The sequence below is a fragment of the Corvus moneduloides genome, chromosome 16, assembly GCF_009650955.1.
Source record: "Corvus moneduloides isolate bCorMon1 chromosome 16, bCorMon1.pri, whole genome shotgun sequence".
NCBI classification, from domain to species: Eukaryota; Metazoa; Chordata; class Aves; order Passeriformes; family Corvidae; genus Corvus; species Corvus moneduloides.
This window is the reverse complement of record NC_045491.1, coordinates 3,056,096-3,073,210: the sequence shown is the minus strand read 5'-3', so window position 1 is coordinate 3,073,210 and position 17,115 is coordinate 3,056,096. Positions and strand designations below refer to the sequence as shown.

General features: G+C 42.6%; 1 long non-coding RNA gene across 1 annotated transcript in view; it reads left to right on the top strand.

The window, feature by feature from the left end:
- LOC116452086 overlaps positions 1–17,115 on the top strand; it is a 149,107-nt gene that overhangs the window by 14,323 nt on the left and 117,669 nt on the right. The window contains exon 2 of the long non-coding RNA XR_004243397.1: positions 7,384–7,471. This is a non-coding gene — a long non-coding RNA (uncharacterized LOC116452086). The remainder of the gene's footprint in view (positions 1–7,383; positions 7,472–17,115) is intronic.

The following is a 17,115-nucleotide window of genomic DNA, read 5'->3' as shown; positions in this document are numbered from 1 at the left end:
AGTTGGTGCTTCTTTTTTTAGAGCCTTTTTAAACCCAGTCAAGCCAGTTCCATGAAAATTAGCTTTTGCTGGTTTCATTTCCCTTTGTGGAAGAATGTGGGTCATGAAAAAACCCCTCTAAGCTGCTGGAATCATTCTTTCCTGCTCCAGAGAAAAGTCAAGGTGGAGTTTTTGCCCTGCGCATACAACCACGGTGTTGGCACCAGGCTTTTGCCCACTTTCCCTAGATATGGATGCATTTGCAGATTTGCTTTCAGTCCCATGAGCACATGGGGAGTAGTTCTACCAGCTGTAGGGAGAACACTCAGCATCTACCTTTTATGCTGGAGTGAAGCCAAGATTTTGATAAACAAAATTTAAATGATATAGATTAAATTTCCATTAACTGATTCTCACTTAACTTATGCTGATTTGATGTCAGTGTACTTCCAGGGATATACAAACAGAATTTGAAATGATGAAAGCCCTTTGGGAGATGAGAACTGAAAGCAGTGTAATTTTTTTTTCCAATGTAAGTAAAGCTGGCTTGAAACTAATTGTATTAGGCTTTATACCCTTTCTGCTAGAGCAGCTGAGGATATGAATGTTTTAAATTAGTGAGAGGGCAGTTTCTTAGTGGAAATGAGCCTTGGTGGCTGCTTAGACAGACAGGTAGGGAGAATAAATTCAGCACATTTCATGAATGCAGGCATCCGGGTAAAGAGGAGAAATCCTATTAGTGCCCAGTTAAGAGAATGGCTGTATCATGAATTCAGTGCCTATTAGAGGATCCAGAGGGACTCCCAGCATGCAGATGCAAATCCACAGGAAATTAGGTCCCTGAATTCTAGTGCTCAAGGAAATCACTGTTTTTGTGGAGGTGCTCTTAAATATGAATGGTGAGAAATTGGTCTCATTTATATTTCTGTAAATCAAGAATAACTGCAGAGGAAGGAGATGGAGTCATCATTCTTAGATATTTCGACAGCTCCCATGGCCTCAGAATCTGAGTGTTTCTATATCTACGTGGATCAATTGCTGCCTGTGAGCTGGGGAGGTGCTGATATCCTCATTGCACAGACTGCACTGAGACAGAGAGAGACTGGAGCCTAGGTCCGTAACAAGATTTAAATATATAATTTCTGTTGGTTTCACTACAAATCAGGGGACTTTAGATGCTCTGTAGCAGGCAGGTTTTTTTTCAAGAAAATAAGTGTTGGAGGATGGAACTGAGCTGACATCTTTTGCATTCATGGTTACCTCTTTAATCACAGAGCCCACTTCCCCAGCTGAGGAAGACTGTGGCTCTTCCTCACTGTGTAGTAGCCTGCAGGAGGCAAAGGGGAAGGAAGGGGAGAAGGATGTTTTTGTTTTCCCATCATCATTTTTGGAGGTGATCAGATGCAGCATTCTGCACGAACAGGGTAAATAACAGAATCCATCGTCTGATGGCAGCTGCTCATTTGCACTGTCTCACTTCAGGGTGTTGTTTCTTGCTTGTGTTTCCAGAGAAATTTCCTCCTTGGGTAATGATGAAAAACTAGCCACAAATCAACACAATTCAGAATATATGAGAATCATAAAATACTGCAAAATAAAGCAAACAATACAAAAGCTCAGTGCTTTCATCGTGCAGGGAAAGGCCTCCAGAACACCAAGGAATTTTGGAACTGTTTCAGAGACTCAGAAATCATGAAACTTGGATATTTTTCATCTCAAGGCTTTTCCTTCTCTCTTTCCTCTCTCCTCCCCAATGAATCACTCAGTAAAAGAGTACGTTACCTGGAAACTCAGCAGGAGTCTTGGCCTTAGTATAAGAGAGCAGATTATAATGAGTATCATACTAAAGAAGAAGGAATAAAGAGCACTAGCAGCCAAAAAAGATAGGCAATTTGAGGGATGTGATGTAACTCAGACAAGATGTCAGTGATGGGCTGGAAATAAAACAACGTCAGTCACTGTGAATTAATTATTCTTCTATAAAAACAAATCAGTGGAGCAACATAGCACACAGCTGTACTGAGTCATGAGGTTTGGCTGTCAGACAGGGAAATGGTCACTTCACACTGCCCCAGGGCATGTGGGAGAGGCCGGTGGGTACTGAGAGTCCCGTTGTAGGGTAGGCAGGTTGGCAGAGTAGTGGAAAAATTGCAGTTTCCATTATAATCCCTTTGTATAGGAGAGCTTATAAACCCAGCCAGAAAATTTTGCTTTAGGCTGTAACTGAGCTGACAAGGTCTCAGCACAAGAGTGAGTGTATCCAGTGCGGAATGCTCTTCACTGTGGAGAACGAGGTTTGATTTAATGAATGAGAGAAGGTAAGGCCATAATTATTCTCTTGGAGGGAAGGAGAACAAGCAAAACATTTAAACACACACAATACCCATTCACAGGACTATTGGGAAGTGCAGGTATGTGTTACATCAGTCACAGATGGACCTGCAAGACCACAGAACTGCTGCCCTGCTTCATGGCAGAGTTTGGCTTCAGGCGTTGCTTGGCACTTTCAAATATCTGAGAAAAAGTCCTGAATGTGCCCAGGCCTGAACTTTGTCTCCTCCTTCAAAGCAGGACTCATTTCACCTTTCTGTTGCAGCCTTGACTGTGATAATCTCACCCTCCTCAGATGGGGAAAGGTGGAGGTGAAGAATCCCACCTGAGTGTCCACAGAGCAGAATCTGCCATCACATCTTGCTGCCACTGTCCTCCGATGGGCAGCTGTAGCACAGCAGCCTGTAAATGGTGTTGGAGATTGAATTGCCCAAAGCCCTTGGGGGTTTGTAATGATGCTCCAGTGTTTTTTACAGATAATTCGGAAACAAATCTGTGCTCTTAATCATGCCCTTTATTCCATGCTGACAGTGCTTCCTATCCTAACAGTCAGCATTCATTAAAAAGCAACCATTAACTGCAGAGGAGTTGAAACAGGGACAGGGGCATGTATTCAGCTGGGTGGGCAGGATGGGTGTGAAGTTTCTATCTGCATCTTTTCTAAGAAGAAAAATTTCACATTTTTCCCCTCCAAGCCAAGATTTAGCTGAAGAGGTGGGTTCAGAGTCACACTGTCAATTCCCTTGTTGAGCATTTGGCTTGTGCTGCTAGTGAACACTTGGGGCTTCTGAGGGCTTCTAAAGTGAACTGCTGCAGGCACAGATATAATATTTTACAGCAAAAAAAAAGAAACCAAAACCCCCTTTTTTAGTGTTACCATCTTCTGGGCTTACATTGTATATACATGGAGTAGCTGATAGCCAAAGGAGATGACTTTTTTTGGCTGGGATTTTCAGAGAGACTCAGAGGAGCACCATTAGCAGTTATCAGTGATGACAAATTCTGTTGGAGCTGTAACTTTCTCACAGAACAAGGAGGAGTTTAACAAGTCACTGCAGGGGGAACGAAGCACTGAAGTTGCAGCTCTTTGAGTGCCCCTAAGAGCTGCTCCTTCCCAGCTACCCAGTAAGAGAGCAAAGCCTCAGTTAAGAAGTGAGCTTTCTTGTATGCAGGAAATGCTGTAGCAGCTAGAAACAGGCAATTACTGTCAAATAATCGAGGGCCCAGAGGTTCATGCTGAGGGTAATCCCTCAGTAACCCCTGCCCACACCCTTTGAAGATCCCAGGCTCCGACTGCTGCACAGGCACAGGGGCTCAGCAGTACACAGAGCTCCCAGAGCCTGCAGTGAGCACATCTTATTCTTTCACCAAAAGCTTCCTGTGAAATTTTAAGCAGAGGCAGATGGTGACATCAACGTGTACATCACCACTTTGTAGCATTCGGGGGCTTTGTTGCATTCACGAGTGTGAGACCAAGTGAGTCACTCATGCCTTCCTTGGATGAGTGCACAAGCACAAGTTCAAACTAGTGGTGGAACCTGGTTTCCCCAGTCCCCTGTTGTGCTTGGACTTGAAAGAAGAGCTTTCTGTAACTCCCTAACTTGCAGGTGTAAGGGAATCCCTTTCTGCTTGTGCATAGCTTGAGCAGATCATGCGTTTACCTGCTGCATGTATTTTTACACATATTTTGGAGTCCTGTGTGAAATGTGCTCCAGTATTTGCCACTGAGTAACCTAAAACCATCTTGGAACCCTTTCAAAGGATCACTAGCAAAAAAGCTTGTTTTATCTATGTACATATGTTAGTCTGTGATTTCGAAATGTCTGCTTTATGGATTTGATCCATCTAGATATCCTTAAACAGCTTGTCTCTCAAGGGGTCCCTGCAGTCTGCCAGCAGCTCTGTCATGCTGGGATTTATCCCTGTGGATTATTATAACCCAGAGTGGGATAGGGTGATGCTAATGGCACTCAGAAGTGCCCCTGCACTGGTAATTGCACAAAATGCATGGGGCAAAGGGGCAGCAGGGCTGCCCACTTGAAGGTATTCACATCCCTGTGGGTGATATTTGGGCCAGGCTATACCTTAGGTTAATGCTGAAACCAAGGGCAATAAAGGTCAGACCCCTTCAGTGGTGTGTCCAATGAAAGTGCTGGGTTTAAATGGAGCATCAGTTTCCCTGTCTTAGGTGAGGACAGAGGATAAATATGTTTGTGAATGATGAGTGGCCTTGAAGTGCTATCAAGGGTTCCTTTCAGGCAGATGTGCAAAATCCCTCTATTCTCTGCCCCCCTCCCCTGGCTCCAAACACAGATATTTCAAGGTTATAAATGGGGAGAAAATCTCTGGGGAGGAAGATATTGCAAATAAAATCTAATCTATAAATGTCTCTCCTTAAAGGCACAGCCCAAGCTCTCCATTTTATCTTCTTGACAAAGCAAAACAACTCAATTTTGAACTTGCTCACATTGATTTTATATCAGGGAATTCCACCAATTTCTGGGAGTTTATTGATCTAAGTGAGATCAAAATCCATGCTTTTTCTTTCTTTTCCTTCAAAATTCTTTTTCATCTATTGATTATGGTTGTGTGATGTGGCTTATTGGCTCTGAGCTAATAATGACCAAGTGCTTTGGGACAAACCAAATTGCTTAATGGGCCACAACACCACAACTGATCCCTATAATGACCCAGAAATTAATTAAAGTAACCATTCTCATGCAGTCACGTACCAGGCAGTCTCTAGGACTGTCACCCACCTGGCTACAGTATTTAAGACCATGCAAGTCCAGGTGTTGAAAATTTGAAGGGATCATCCACGTCTTACATCTCTAAGTGGGGTCAGCAGGCCGTGACCCTCAACACCACCCTGATGGGCCAGGCCTCTGTAGCACAGTGAGGATCAAGCCAACTCTAAGCAATAGCAGTTTCTTGCCCTCGTTTCTTCTTTTTTTTTTTTCTTTTTTTTGGGGGTCAGATGGTTCACATTTATGAAAAGACATATTTCTTCTTGATCATTGAGAGATAGTAATCATTTCTTGCAGTGTTTACAAATCTTGGTGTTTTTTAAAATACATTTACAGCTCTTGGCTTCCTTAGTGAGCAGATCCAGATGTAGGGTAAAAGCTGCAGCCCAGGGAGGGCGTGTGCCGAGTGGAATTGTAGCTTGTTCTTCCCAGCCCAAAGGGAGAAGGCCATGGATTAATTGTGTATAATGACATAAACCCTTGTCAAATGGCATGCAGGAGCTTGCAGGGCAAACCAGAGTCCAGGCTCAGATCTGGAATGTGCCAATGGCAGGAGCAGCTCTGTCTTGGTGGGAGAGTGGAGGAGTCCTGAGGCCACATGAAGTGAGTGCGTGGCAGCTGGGGGCACTGATGGGGTGCTAGACCCCCCTCCTTAATGCCTTTGGAGAAATCCACAAGCACATACTGGTCTTTGAGGATAAAATGTCTGATTTCTTCTCTGCTCTGACTGTCCATTGAACTTTGCTTGTTGACCAAGTTGCCCCTGGTTCACAGAGGCTGCAGTGAGCAGCAGGCTGGGCCCCATGTTTTTGTAAGAATGTTGGGTTTTTTTCAGTATCCTTCTTCTGTAATTCCACATGGGCCTCTTTGTCCTTTCAGTAAAACCACTGCAAACCAGTGAATCCCTCCCATGTCCAGGGGTGTGGTGCAGAATGAGACATGGTTCTTAAAGGATTCAGGCCAGGAGGCTTAGAAGTGAACATGGGTGTGGGAAATATTGAGGCTGAGGGAGCAAAATGCTTTTACAGAAGATGAGGAATACACATTCATGGACAAATCCCCTTTCCATCTTCCAGCCTGCATGTTAATCTGATCAAAGAGCATGGTCCATTCCACATCCATACCTATCCCCTCTTCCTCTACCCCCAGGTTTCTGTGATTACTGGCAATACTCCTGCTGTTAGGTGTTTTCCTCTGGCATACAGAGTAATACTTCTAAAGTTACCCAAGCAATCCAATTCACAAGGCCCTACTACTCCCTGTGGGGTGAACCAAATCTGGGGCCCTTTGGGACATTGGCCTTAAAGTGTCTCTGTAATTTGAACTATCACACTGATGCAAAATCACCATCTGCTGTCTCTGCTCAGTGTGGTGCAGATCCTCTGAGCTCAGAGTCATTCAGGAACCTCTGGAGACTGTTTCATTGCCAGGTGCTGAAATCCCAGAAAAGAAGAAATTAGAAATCAAAAGGGGGAACCAGAATGGCATGTGGTGTGGTCAGGGTGCAGGGGAGGAGCAAAGTCAGGCAGCTGTTTCTGTTTGGAAAATTAATTTGTTTCAGCTGTAAAGTTGATAGTTATCACCTGCACAAGGCTTCATCAAGAGCCATCAGTCGCATTCCCCTTCTGTCGGCTCTGTAGCCTTCATTTTGGGTTGGCAGGGAAGGGGTTAAGTGCTGCTCTTTAGCAGAAGAGAGGCCTCAGCTGTGTGCCCCGAGTGCATGGGGTGCCAGGGCAGGGACAGCTGTCCTGAGTGAAGGGATTCCCTCACATGTGAAATTAATTTGCTCCAGCAAACTTGCTTGACTGAATTCGGTCTGTGTGGAGGTTGGAGTTTGTGCAGGTTTGGGGTAGGGTGAAAATTGTGCTTTCTTCCTCTCCTGTTTATTTTTCTCTTATGCAGGTTGTTGGGTTGAATAGCAGAGTTTTTGGAAGCTGGCTTTTCTGCAGTGCTCTAAACCTAGGATTTTTTTGGGGGGTGGGTACTGTTTGGATGCTGATTCTGTGAAGCTGTTTTCTTACTCTCTCTGCACCTTTTCTATGGAAGAAAAATATCAAATGGGGAGGAGATGTCTCAGGAAATTAAACCAAAGAAGGGAATAGGAAGGAAAGAAACAAATACTGATGAAACAACACAATAGATCTGAGATTAGTTAAAATGTCTTAATACAAAGATTTCTACCAAAATGTCCCCAGATTTCTGTATTTGAGCAAGCGGTCCTTGTTGGTATCTAAACCTTTAAGCACAGAGTTACTTTCCCCAGAGCAGACTCAGTCCTGGTAGTGGGAATCCACTGCAACCCTTCTGTGCTTTATCTGTCCTGCAGGGAACGAGGCTGATGTCACCTGGCTGTTTATTTCTGCAAGCAGAGAGAGGATTTTCAACAGTATCCTGGAATCACAGAGCTTTATAAGGTATGGATAAATCCTCTGAATTGCTGGGAGAAGGGCTTTATTTTAACTCCTCTGGCCGGATATGGTCTCTGCCTTGAAAACACTGCACAGTGTGAATGAAGAGTGAGTGATCTTGAGTTCTCTGTCTCTTGGAAGGAGCAGTTGACTGTATAGGGCTCATTAATTATTGATGCACACGTGTAAGAGGGAAATAGGGAGACTCCTCACCCTGTGCAGAACAGCTCTACAGAAGGAAACAGATGCTGGATGTGTCTGTTTAATCACTCTGGGGCAGATGCCCGAGGAATGGGCTGAGCCTTGTGTCTGTCTCTCTGTCTGGAGTGCTGTAGGCACAGGCCAGATGTGGATTAGCCTTGCCAAAGAAATAGAAGGATAATTGGGCTTTGGATGGCCTTTTAATTCCAAGACCACCCTTGCCTTACATTTCATTCAACGATAAAATGGGAAGGTACTTTGGTGGCTGCAGAGTTTTAAAATCAGCAGCCTATCATCAAGCAAACACTGGGGTGCTGCTGGGGACCCTGGAACTGTCAGGGCAGCAGTAGAACCAGTCTGCTCTGTCCTGGTGGGTTGTGTAATGTGCTCAGACAAAGAATTACACACTCAGGCAGCCTCGGTCCATGAAGGTGGCTGAGGGCTGCTCATTAGGCAGCAAAGATGAAAGTGCTGTTGCATCCCTTAATTCAAGGGCAGTAGATGAGACTGGAATCGATTGTTCAATAGTGCTGGAGATAATAAAGTTGAGATTTCATAGTGCCTGCCTGGGCTGGTCGGGGGACACAGACCAGTGCAGAGCTTTAACTGTGCTCACAGGGAAGAAAACTCTGTAATTCCCTGGGAGCTTCAGTAAGTTCAGCTGGTCCCTGAGTGCTGCTCTGTTCCTTGGTGTGTCTATCTGCAAGCAGACACCTCTCATGTCCAAGGGGGTGTAAATAACTTTAGATGGGATTTTCTTCTCAGAAAGGTTAGGCAGGACAAGCACTCAGGGTGGATAACCCTGGAGAAATTAAAAGCAAAGGTTTGGCATGTTTCCCTTTTCAAGTATATCTGAACTCTCCTGCCATGAACAAAGGCCTATTTTAATTTTCTTGCTCATAAACATGACTCATTTTTATAAACAAGAGGAGAAAGCTTATTTCTACTTCTAAGTCTTAAAGTGCAATTAGTAAAGGCAATTCAAGGACTTGCCCAGCACTCAGGGATAACAGGCACTGACCAATTAAATCTCTTTAGCTTTGAAAATCTGATTCCTTAAACACAAAGGAAAACTGTTACTACTGTCTTTTCACCCTATTTAAAAAAAATTAGAAAATATTTAGTTTAATTTGGCACTAATAAATTTTCAGCCAATTTTATATAAGCCATTTTCATCTTCAAAGTCTCCTTTTTGATCTATCACAGCTGTTGTAGTGACACACACCCTGACCAATTTATGTCCCATCTTTCCGTGCCCAGCAAAGGCCATTGTGGTGCTGTCTGTGCATTGTGGGCAAAAATTACTGTATGAAAAGCTTGTTTTATTGATGTTGCTGTTTACTAATGTTACTTTTCTCCAGGGGGGTGTGTGTGTTTCTGTGTAAAAACACAGCAGTATTATATCCAAGAGATGGGTTTGGGTGTAATGAGAAAATGACCCAAGATTTAAGCCAAAGCCAAGAGACCGAAGCTTGTGACTTGTGGCTTTGATTAAAATGCTGTTTGTGCAGCGTTAGCACACATGGCTCCTCTGCCAAGCCACTTCTTGCTGCCAGCTTTGCAGTGCTGCTCACTGTGCTGGTGTCACTGAGCTGTGCTTAATTAGCTGAACTCCTACGTACGTGCAAACTTCTGATTGCACGGTGGCGTTCTGCAGAACGGCTCGAGCCCGTACTGAATTTATACCCTTTTCTAGCTGGATTCAGATCACTTCTCTGGGAAATGCAAGCGCTGCATGTCCAAGCCCTTGGGTTTCTGAGTGATTAATTCAAATGTGAACCAGTTGGTAACAGGAGTGGCTCAGTGGTCAATAGAACAACACTCAGCAGTCATATTCATGAACCACCAAATAGTTTTTCAGGAAATGCTCAAGCATGTAGTTAACAGGTCCCAAAGAGAAGGAACGCCTTGTTTGATGTGCTATACTGAGCAGGAGAGTTATTTGTCCTGCTAAAATGGTGAACAGTCTTCCTGTCCCATCAAAGTGGCTCTGCTGTCCTAGGTGGCCTAATTTGGTCAGAGAGAGAAGTTTATAGGACAGTGTGTCACATGCAACTCTGATGTGTTTTTTCCTGGGAGTAGCTGAGATGATGACCCTGGAAGAAGATCCTAGAGAGTATTCTGGGTCATCAGGTTCTGTTTGGTGCAATTTCACTTCACTTTCTGCAATACTCTCCTTTAAAGCTGAGTTGAGCCTGAAGGAAGATTTTTGAGAGGAGGGGGTGAGAAAGGTAGAGCAGGTTGGGTTAAAGATATCACTGTAGGATGTAGCTGGTCTCCATACAAAAATACCAGTTTTCCCCTGAAAGTTACACTCCTTGTTGCCAGTTCTAGAGCAGGGTAAGTGGCCAGGGGCTGCTCCTGGGCTGGAGAAGGGCTCAGGAACCACCACATGACTGAGCTGCCTGGCTGCTGCTGCTGCACATCACCCTCTGAGATCCACCACAAAATAGCCAGCAAGGAGTTAAACACAATGCAAAAAATAATGCTGCCCTTATTCTCTCCTTTCCCCTCCTCCTCCCATGTGCTTTTATTTTTGTCTTGAGCTAAGTAGAAATGCTGGTTTGGTTTTTTGTTTGGTTTTTTTGTTTTTTTTTTTTTTACTTTGGCTTAACTTCTGTTACTTGATTTTTACACAATCCTCAGGTACCTAATGAAATTGCCACATGCTCAAGGGAAAACAAGTTTCATAACAGAATGACAGTAAAACGTTGCTAAAATCCTCTAGGATAGAGGAAGGATTAGAAGAAGAAAATGCAGAATAATGTAGATATTAGTTTAAAGGCAACAAAGGGTTCCTAGGCCACTGACATACCAGAATCCAACAGAAGTATTCATAATTACTAATAACAAAAGGCTGCTCTATTATGGCTATTCCATTCAAACTAAAACATATGTAAAGCTTGTGTGCTGGTGAGTGTATTTTGATGATAGGTCTGGTTTAAACCTAATCTGCTGAAATGCAGACAGGATAGGAACAATGCTTTCTCTAGGGATCAACAACTTTGTCCCTGAACAGACTGCCTTATGTAAACACCCATAATTCTGTTAAAATTCATGCAGACAGCTCGGATTAAAAAGAAACAAATATCAAGCAAATAAACAAAAGTCATGAGCAACAGGGGCTGGTAAAGTCATTGTGGGAAAAAGTGCTCTTTGAAACATATGCCAGTGTATACTAAATCAAGAAAATTAATATTAAACACTACAGGTCACAATATTGAACATATGTTCCACCTTCTGATAAAGTATCTAGAAATCCTCCTTCCAACAGTGGGCATCTTTTTTAGTGTGTTTTTTAGTCTTAAAAAACCCAACCCTGAACTGATAACTGAGGTGTTCACCACTACTTTGGCCTTGACTTTTCATAGCACTGTACAGAGTAAGGGTTCTGGCTTGGAGCTTGCAGCTGGCACTAATTTGTTCAGCTGGGAATAAAGGTGGTTTACCCAGAAGATTTGGATAGCTGTGGTTATGTGGGTAATATTTTAACTCAGTAAGGATAGAAATGAAATTTCTCAAGTATTTTTTCCCCTTCCAGTGTCTTTTAGTTCATCAAAAGGGACAAAAATGTTGTGTCTTGGAGCTGACACAATCACCTGGGGAAATCTTGGACTCTGCTTTAACTGTTGACATAGGGAGAAAATTCCATCTCCATCGGTTTTTTTGTTTGGTTTTGGAGGGGCTGTTTGGGGATTTTTGCTGTGGGGTGGGTCCTTTTGGTTTTTTTTCCTCTTTTCCTCGTACTCTCACACTTAAATAGATGATGGGGGCCTGTGGAGAGACTGAGGTTCCACGTGTTCCCAGTGAATATGGTAACATTGGATGTTACTTAAAATTTCTGGTGTTTCTGCTTCTGCTACTTGCCAGGTTTTTATCCCTGTTAAACGTTCTGGGAAAGGTTGTGTGTGAGATGTTCTGGAGATTCAACAGGACTGACTTCAGCCTTCTATTTTTAGGGTAGGCTTCAAGACTTTGGGCATCCTACTTGGGTTGCCTTTGCCACAAGACAGGTCATCTTTAATGTGGGCATTTCAAGAAATATTCTCTACCTTTAGACGAAGGGACGGGGAGGAAATCTGTGGGAAGCTTTCCAAGCTGGCGGAAGAACATGGGAAAAAATGACTGTGGTGCTGGAATCCAGCATATGGCCAGGGACCTTGGGCTGAGGAACGTGCTGAGGGCAGGCTCTGGGATTCCTGAGCCAAGAAGTTGTTTGTTTTTCTGGCTGTGTTCAGAGAAACCAAACCCTGTATGTTTACAAGTAAATGAGGTTATACCACAGGTGCATCTGACAGGTTTCAGTAACAGAGAAGAAAAATAAAGGCTTACAAGGTCTGGTTAATTGTGGTAGTTCAGATAATACACTTCAAAAGAGGAAAGTTTAATAACTGTTTAAGCAACTTCTTGTTCAAGGTGCTTTCTCTTTCAAAATTTCTGTTCAGTGGATTTTCATGTATTTTCCTACTTGGGACCACTGAAAGTTGACTACCCCTGAAGTAAAAGCCCTTCAGTGGGGGTGCCATCTTTTCCTAGTTCATGACCTTATCTCCAGGTCCTACCTGTGACCTCAGGACAGGACTCTACTGTGACCATGATTTACATCTTGTATGAGAGCTCTCTGGGATAAGACTGAGAGGAAAAATTGGCAAATCTTGCATTCAAAAAGCATTTTCTGAGGGCTTGGTATTTAGCTCAGTTCTCAATTTCAGCACTGCTTACTTGTGTTGGAAAAGTTATTTTTGGTTGCTTTCTGCGCTTCATTATAATTCTGAAAATGACTAATTTGATGTGACATTTACTAATGTAGTATGATCAGACATAATTTGATCTTATTAACTTAGATCGTACCGTATTAGCAAACATCGGATTCTATTTGAGAAATTTACACATGCTGCAAATGTGGGTACACCTTGAAATCATACTGTATTAGTATAATTTGTCTCCTTAATGTTGTACTTGGTAAAGAATGTCAGGATATATTGCAATTTATAGCTGCCTACTTACAGATCTGCAAAGATTCAGATTGGCTCTGCTGTTGTCATATTGCTCTATCACTTAACAAAAACCCCCTTTCTCAATGATACAAGACCACTGCAGTTCAAATACTTGATGTCTTCCTTTCCTTTGGAAATGCTTTCATTGCCTTGCATTTTGGTGTCTGAAATTGAATAAATGAGTGGAATAAAGAGCTCATCTTGTGGAATAAAGAGTTTATCTTCCTATCCGTGTGTGATGATGGCCAGTATGGCCTGAGAAGGTTGCATGAACTGGACAGCAATAGATACTGAAGTGGTGCAGCTGTATCAGCTCTAAATCAGCCCCTTAACCTGTGTGCTGCTGCCTTTTGCTTTCCTGCTGGGCACCAACCAAGTTTTTAAAAAGACTAAATATTTGTTGATATTGTTTATGAAGGAATGGAAAGGCCAGTTGCCTTTTATAACCTTGTGTAGTTGAGACAGTAACTCTCGTGTTCAGCTCTCCCATTCTGCTCTAGAGCTGTGATTTCTCTTTGCCAGCTCAGGCTGTAACTCGAAGTTTATCTCCTGTGTTCCTATGTGAGATTCTGTATCCTTTCCTTGGTGGTGGTTTGTTTTTTGGGGGTTTTTTGTCGTTGTTGTTGGTATTTGTTGTTGTCTTGGTATTTTTTGAGGGGGAAAGGAGAGCTTTTTTCCCTGATCTTGAGGAGTACTGGGAGCATTGTGCATTCCCATCTGAGCAAGCTGGCTGTAACTGGTAAAGAGACTGGGACTGGGATAATTTTGCAGTGGGCTGCCCATCCCCACAAAGGAAGTGCTTCCACTTGAAAAGTGGAAAAGGCAGGAGCAATGTCTGAGCAGCCCTGCAGCTCTTTTCCCAATGGTTTTCCCCCAGTCTAGGTGCATTATGGTGTCATTACAGCAGAAAAGAGGGTTTCTAGCAGAGAGAGGAAGGCTAAACACCTGAATTTTACACAACTGCCCCAGTGAGTGCTGGGATTGTGTGTGTGGCTGGACAGGAGGGATTGGGGTATGGGATGAGCACCAAAGCAGCTGGTAATCCAGGATGTCTGATGAAAAGTGCAAATTGCTTCCCATCTGCAGTGGAAAGAATTAAAAAAAAAAAAAAAAAGGTTAAAAATAGAATTAAAAGGAGCAGTTAAAAACTTGCTGTAAAGGCTCCAGTTCTGACTGCCGTGATCCACTGGCAATCTGCTGTGCTGGGATGAGCCAGAATGGGCTGTGCATGCACTAAACCCCAAAGCTCCAGGCTGAGCCTGGCTGAATTCAAAGGGAGCTGCTGGGACACACCTGGCTGTGTGAGCAAGGCAGGGTGAAGGCTGAAGCTTAAGCCTTAAACTTCAGACTGCAGGGCATGAGTGATATGGGGTATTTGACTTCTTTTTGTCTGTCAAAACAGAAGCTGTCAAAAAAACTTTTATTTTTCCATATTCCAAAATCTTTTTGATTTAGATGTCAGGTTACCCCTTTGATGTTACTTTTGCAAAACCCCTCAATAAGGTTATTAGAAAATCCTCACTGAACCTGTACAATTTTACTGAACAAAAACCTGAGCAGAGAACCTACAACAAAAAGGGTGTTTGAGCTCTTTTCATTGACCATGAGTTTGAAATAATATATTTAGTTTTAGCCATACTACGACTTTGATCCAAAACTGATAATGTTGCATCTTTCCCAGTGGATTTTTCTCTTTTGTGTTATTTTTTCATGCTCTATTTGGAAAATAACAATCAAGGCAATTCCAGGCTCTTAATTCCTTTTATTTCCACCCCATTGTTCTGAACACTGAGCAAATCCAGCTAGTTGCCAGCCTGAGTTCCTGTTACTCTGATGTTTTACATCCCTGAAGACAATGCTTTTGTCAGGTGATTCCTGTGTTTCCAGGTGTACCCCAAAATAAGTAAGATGCCTTGAAACTAAACAGCCTTCACTTCACTGTTCAGTGATGCAGACATGCTAAGGAGCTGCTGCTCCAGAATACCTTCCTCATCCCATCACACAGGGGGTTTTGCCCATAATGAATTCCACAGATGGACAGAAATTGGCAAAAACTTGCCTCAGAGTTCCACCAGTTCTCTCAATTTTCATTTCAGAAGAACCTTGGCTTTATTCTTTCTGACTTTGCCATATCTATCCATCCATCCATCCATCCATCTACAGTCTTTACAGGTATTGTGTTTGCATGACAATTTGATCTTCTTGTGTGTTTTAACTGGATTGGCTATTTCAATTTAAATTGAAATTCACTGTTTTGATGAGGTGCTTTGTTGAGGTTAAGTTTTATCCACTTCTTGCATTATTTTTTAAGGTAAGTGCTTGTGTCTAAGTATGGACAAACATTCCATGTGTCCGCTCCAGCATAAGTAACAGAAACTAACAGGGACAGAAGTTGGGGAAATGTCATCAGGTTTTTGTTTTAGATGTTCTTCCTCTGGTGTGGTGGATTATAATTTCATTTATATGTATACAGATAAATACAATAACAATTTCTAAATACAATGCATCGTTTTGTCTGTGAATTTATCATTTCATTGAGGGGGTGATTATTTCCAATCACTTGGATTCAGCATTTCTCAGAGTGTCAGAAGAGTGAGGGGCTGCAAGATGTGTCAAATCTCAAGGTTAGGTTGATCCTTTGGGTTCCAGTACCTGCCAGGACAAAAAACTCTACAGTGTCCTTCTCTCACACACCAGGACACTCACTCTGGAGGGTTAGTCAAGACTAAGTCATTCTCCTGTCCTTGAGTTAATGAGTGACTAAAGCAACCAGAAACCAAATTAATTTTCCCCATTCTTTAATGTGCTCTGGTGTTGGCTCTCCAAGTTTATATGGCAATTTCCATGCGATCTATAAAACTCTAGTGGAAACTTTTTTTCAGGAAAATTCACTATTAAGGGAATAAATGGTCCAGATGTTACAAAGGTTGTTTGGGGGTTGAGTAGTATCAGATCAAGTCAAGACACAAAATAATTCTGCACTGTTAATGAAATGTAAAAGAAAGCAAATTATGGACATAAAGAAAAGGCCATTTGGAGGGGGGTTTTGGTAAAATTATAGAAGTGCCCCATTAATCATGGGATTAATAGTTCATCTGCTAGTACTTCAATGGAGGGAGAATATTCACACAGTATTTTGTTTTATGCTGGTATTACATCAACCTTTGTGGCTGTGACCTGCTGTTAAATACAAAACAGGTGTTGGGATGGAATTGGGCCTTCAGATTACACAGACATGTGGACTACTAATTGAACTTTGCATAACCAAGCTTCTGTAGATTCATATTTAAATGCTGCTCGTGACCATTTAAATAAAATTTCAAATTAAATCCAACCCATACAAGGAAAAAGTGAGCAAGAGGGGCTGAGATTTGATAATGAATTATATGTATTGAATGGGCAGCCATGTGGAACAGTTCTAAATTATAAAACCCCTAACTGGGGCTGTGATTCCTTGTCTTGTGCTGCACACAGAAGTAACTTCAACTAAAATTCACTCTCTCAAAAATAAATACAAGAGGGTGGGCTAGAATATCTCTTTTCAATCCAGTGTCTGCTTTTGAGCAATGGTGTAATGTTAGGTGCCTCACACAGTAAAATCTTATTTATCATCTATATGGAAAGGGGTGAGCGGTGTAATAAAAAACCTCCTGGAAAAATCTTGTTGGGTTGTTTGGATGGACCTTCAGTCTTCAGGAACTGAGATTCCTTTTAACTTCATGCTATGGTGGAGCAGAGCCCTCCTCCCCCACAACTACACCCTCAAGTCCAAGTGCTGTGTTATCACCCAGCAGAGCGCTGGTCACTGGTGGCAGCAGCAGCAATGATGCAAGGGTTGGGAGGATTTGTGTGGTGTCACACCCAGCTGACTATTCCTGCCTGGCTTCTTCTTGAAAGTCATGACTGGCAAGGAAAGAGGGGCAGGAACTCCAATTCCTTTTGATGCAATTAATTAATTCCACCTCTACAGACAAGTCAACAGGACTTTATGGGCTTATTTCTACTTTTGAAGATGCATTTGCTGAGATAAATTCTGTATTCCTCCTGCCAGACAAAGCACTGGAAGGTCCTGTTCCCTTTGTAGTGCTGGAATCTTTGAACAGTTCTCCATTGCCTTAAGTATTTTGAAAATTAATTACTTTAGCTCTCTATTTTTCTGGGCAAAAGAAATCAGAATATTTGTTTGAAAACTGCAGTTTTTGTTACAATAAAGGTACTGCTTTGCCCCAGTAGACCTCTGGTTACACAGAGCTGTTGGTAAGGAGAAAGCAATGAATAAGCATGGAGCTATTACAAGTGATTAGAGCAAGATTAGGCAAAAGAAAAGCATCCCTTGCAGGGAGGGTTTGCCAGGGGAAGTCCTGAGTGAAGTTGTGGAGCCTCTCTCCTTGGAAATGGTTAACATTAGATCACAGATGACACCTGTGATTGATGCGGTATCTGTACGACCCC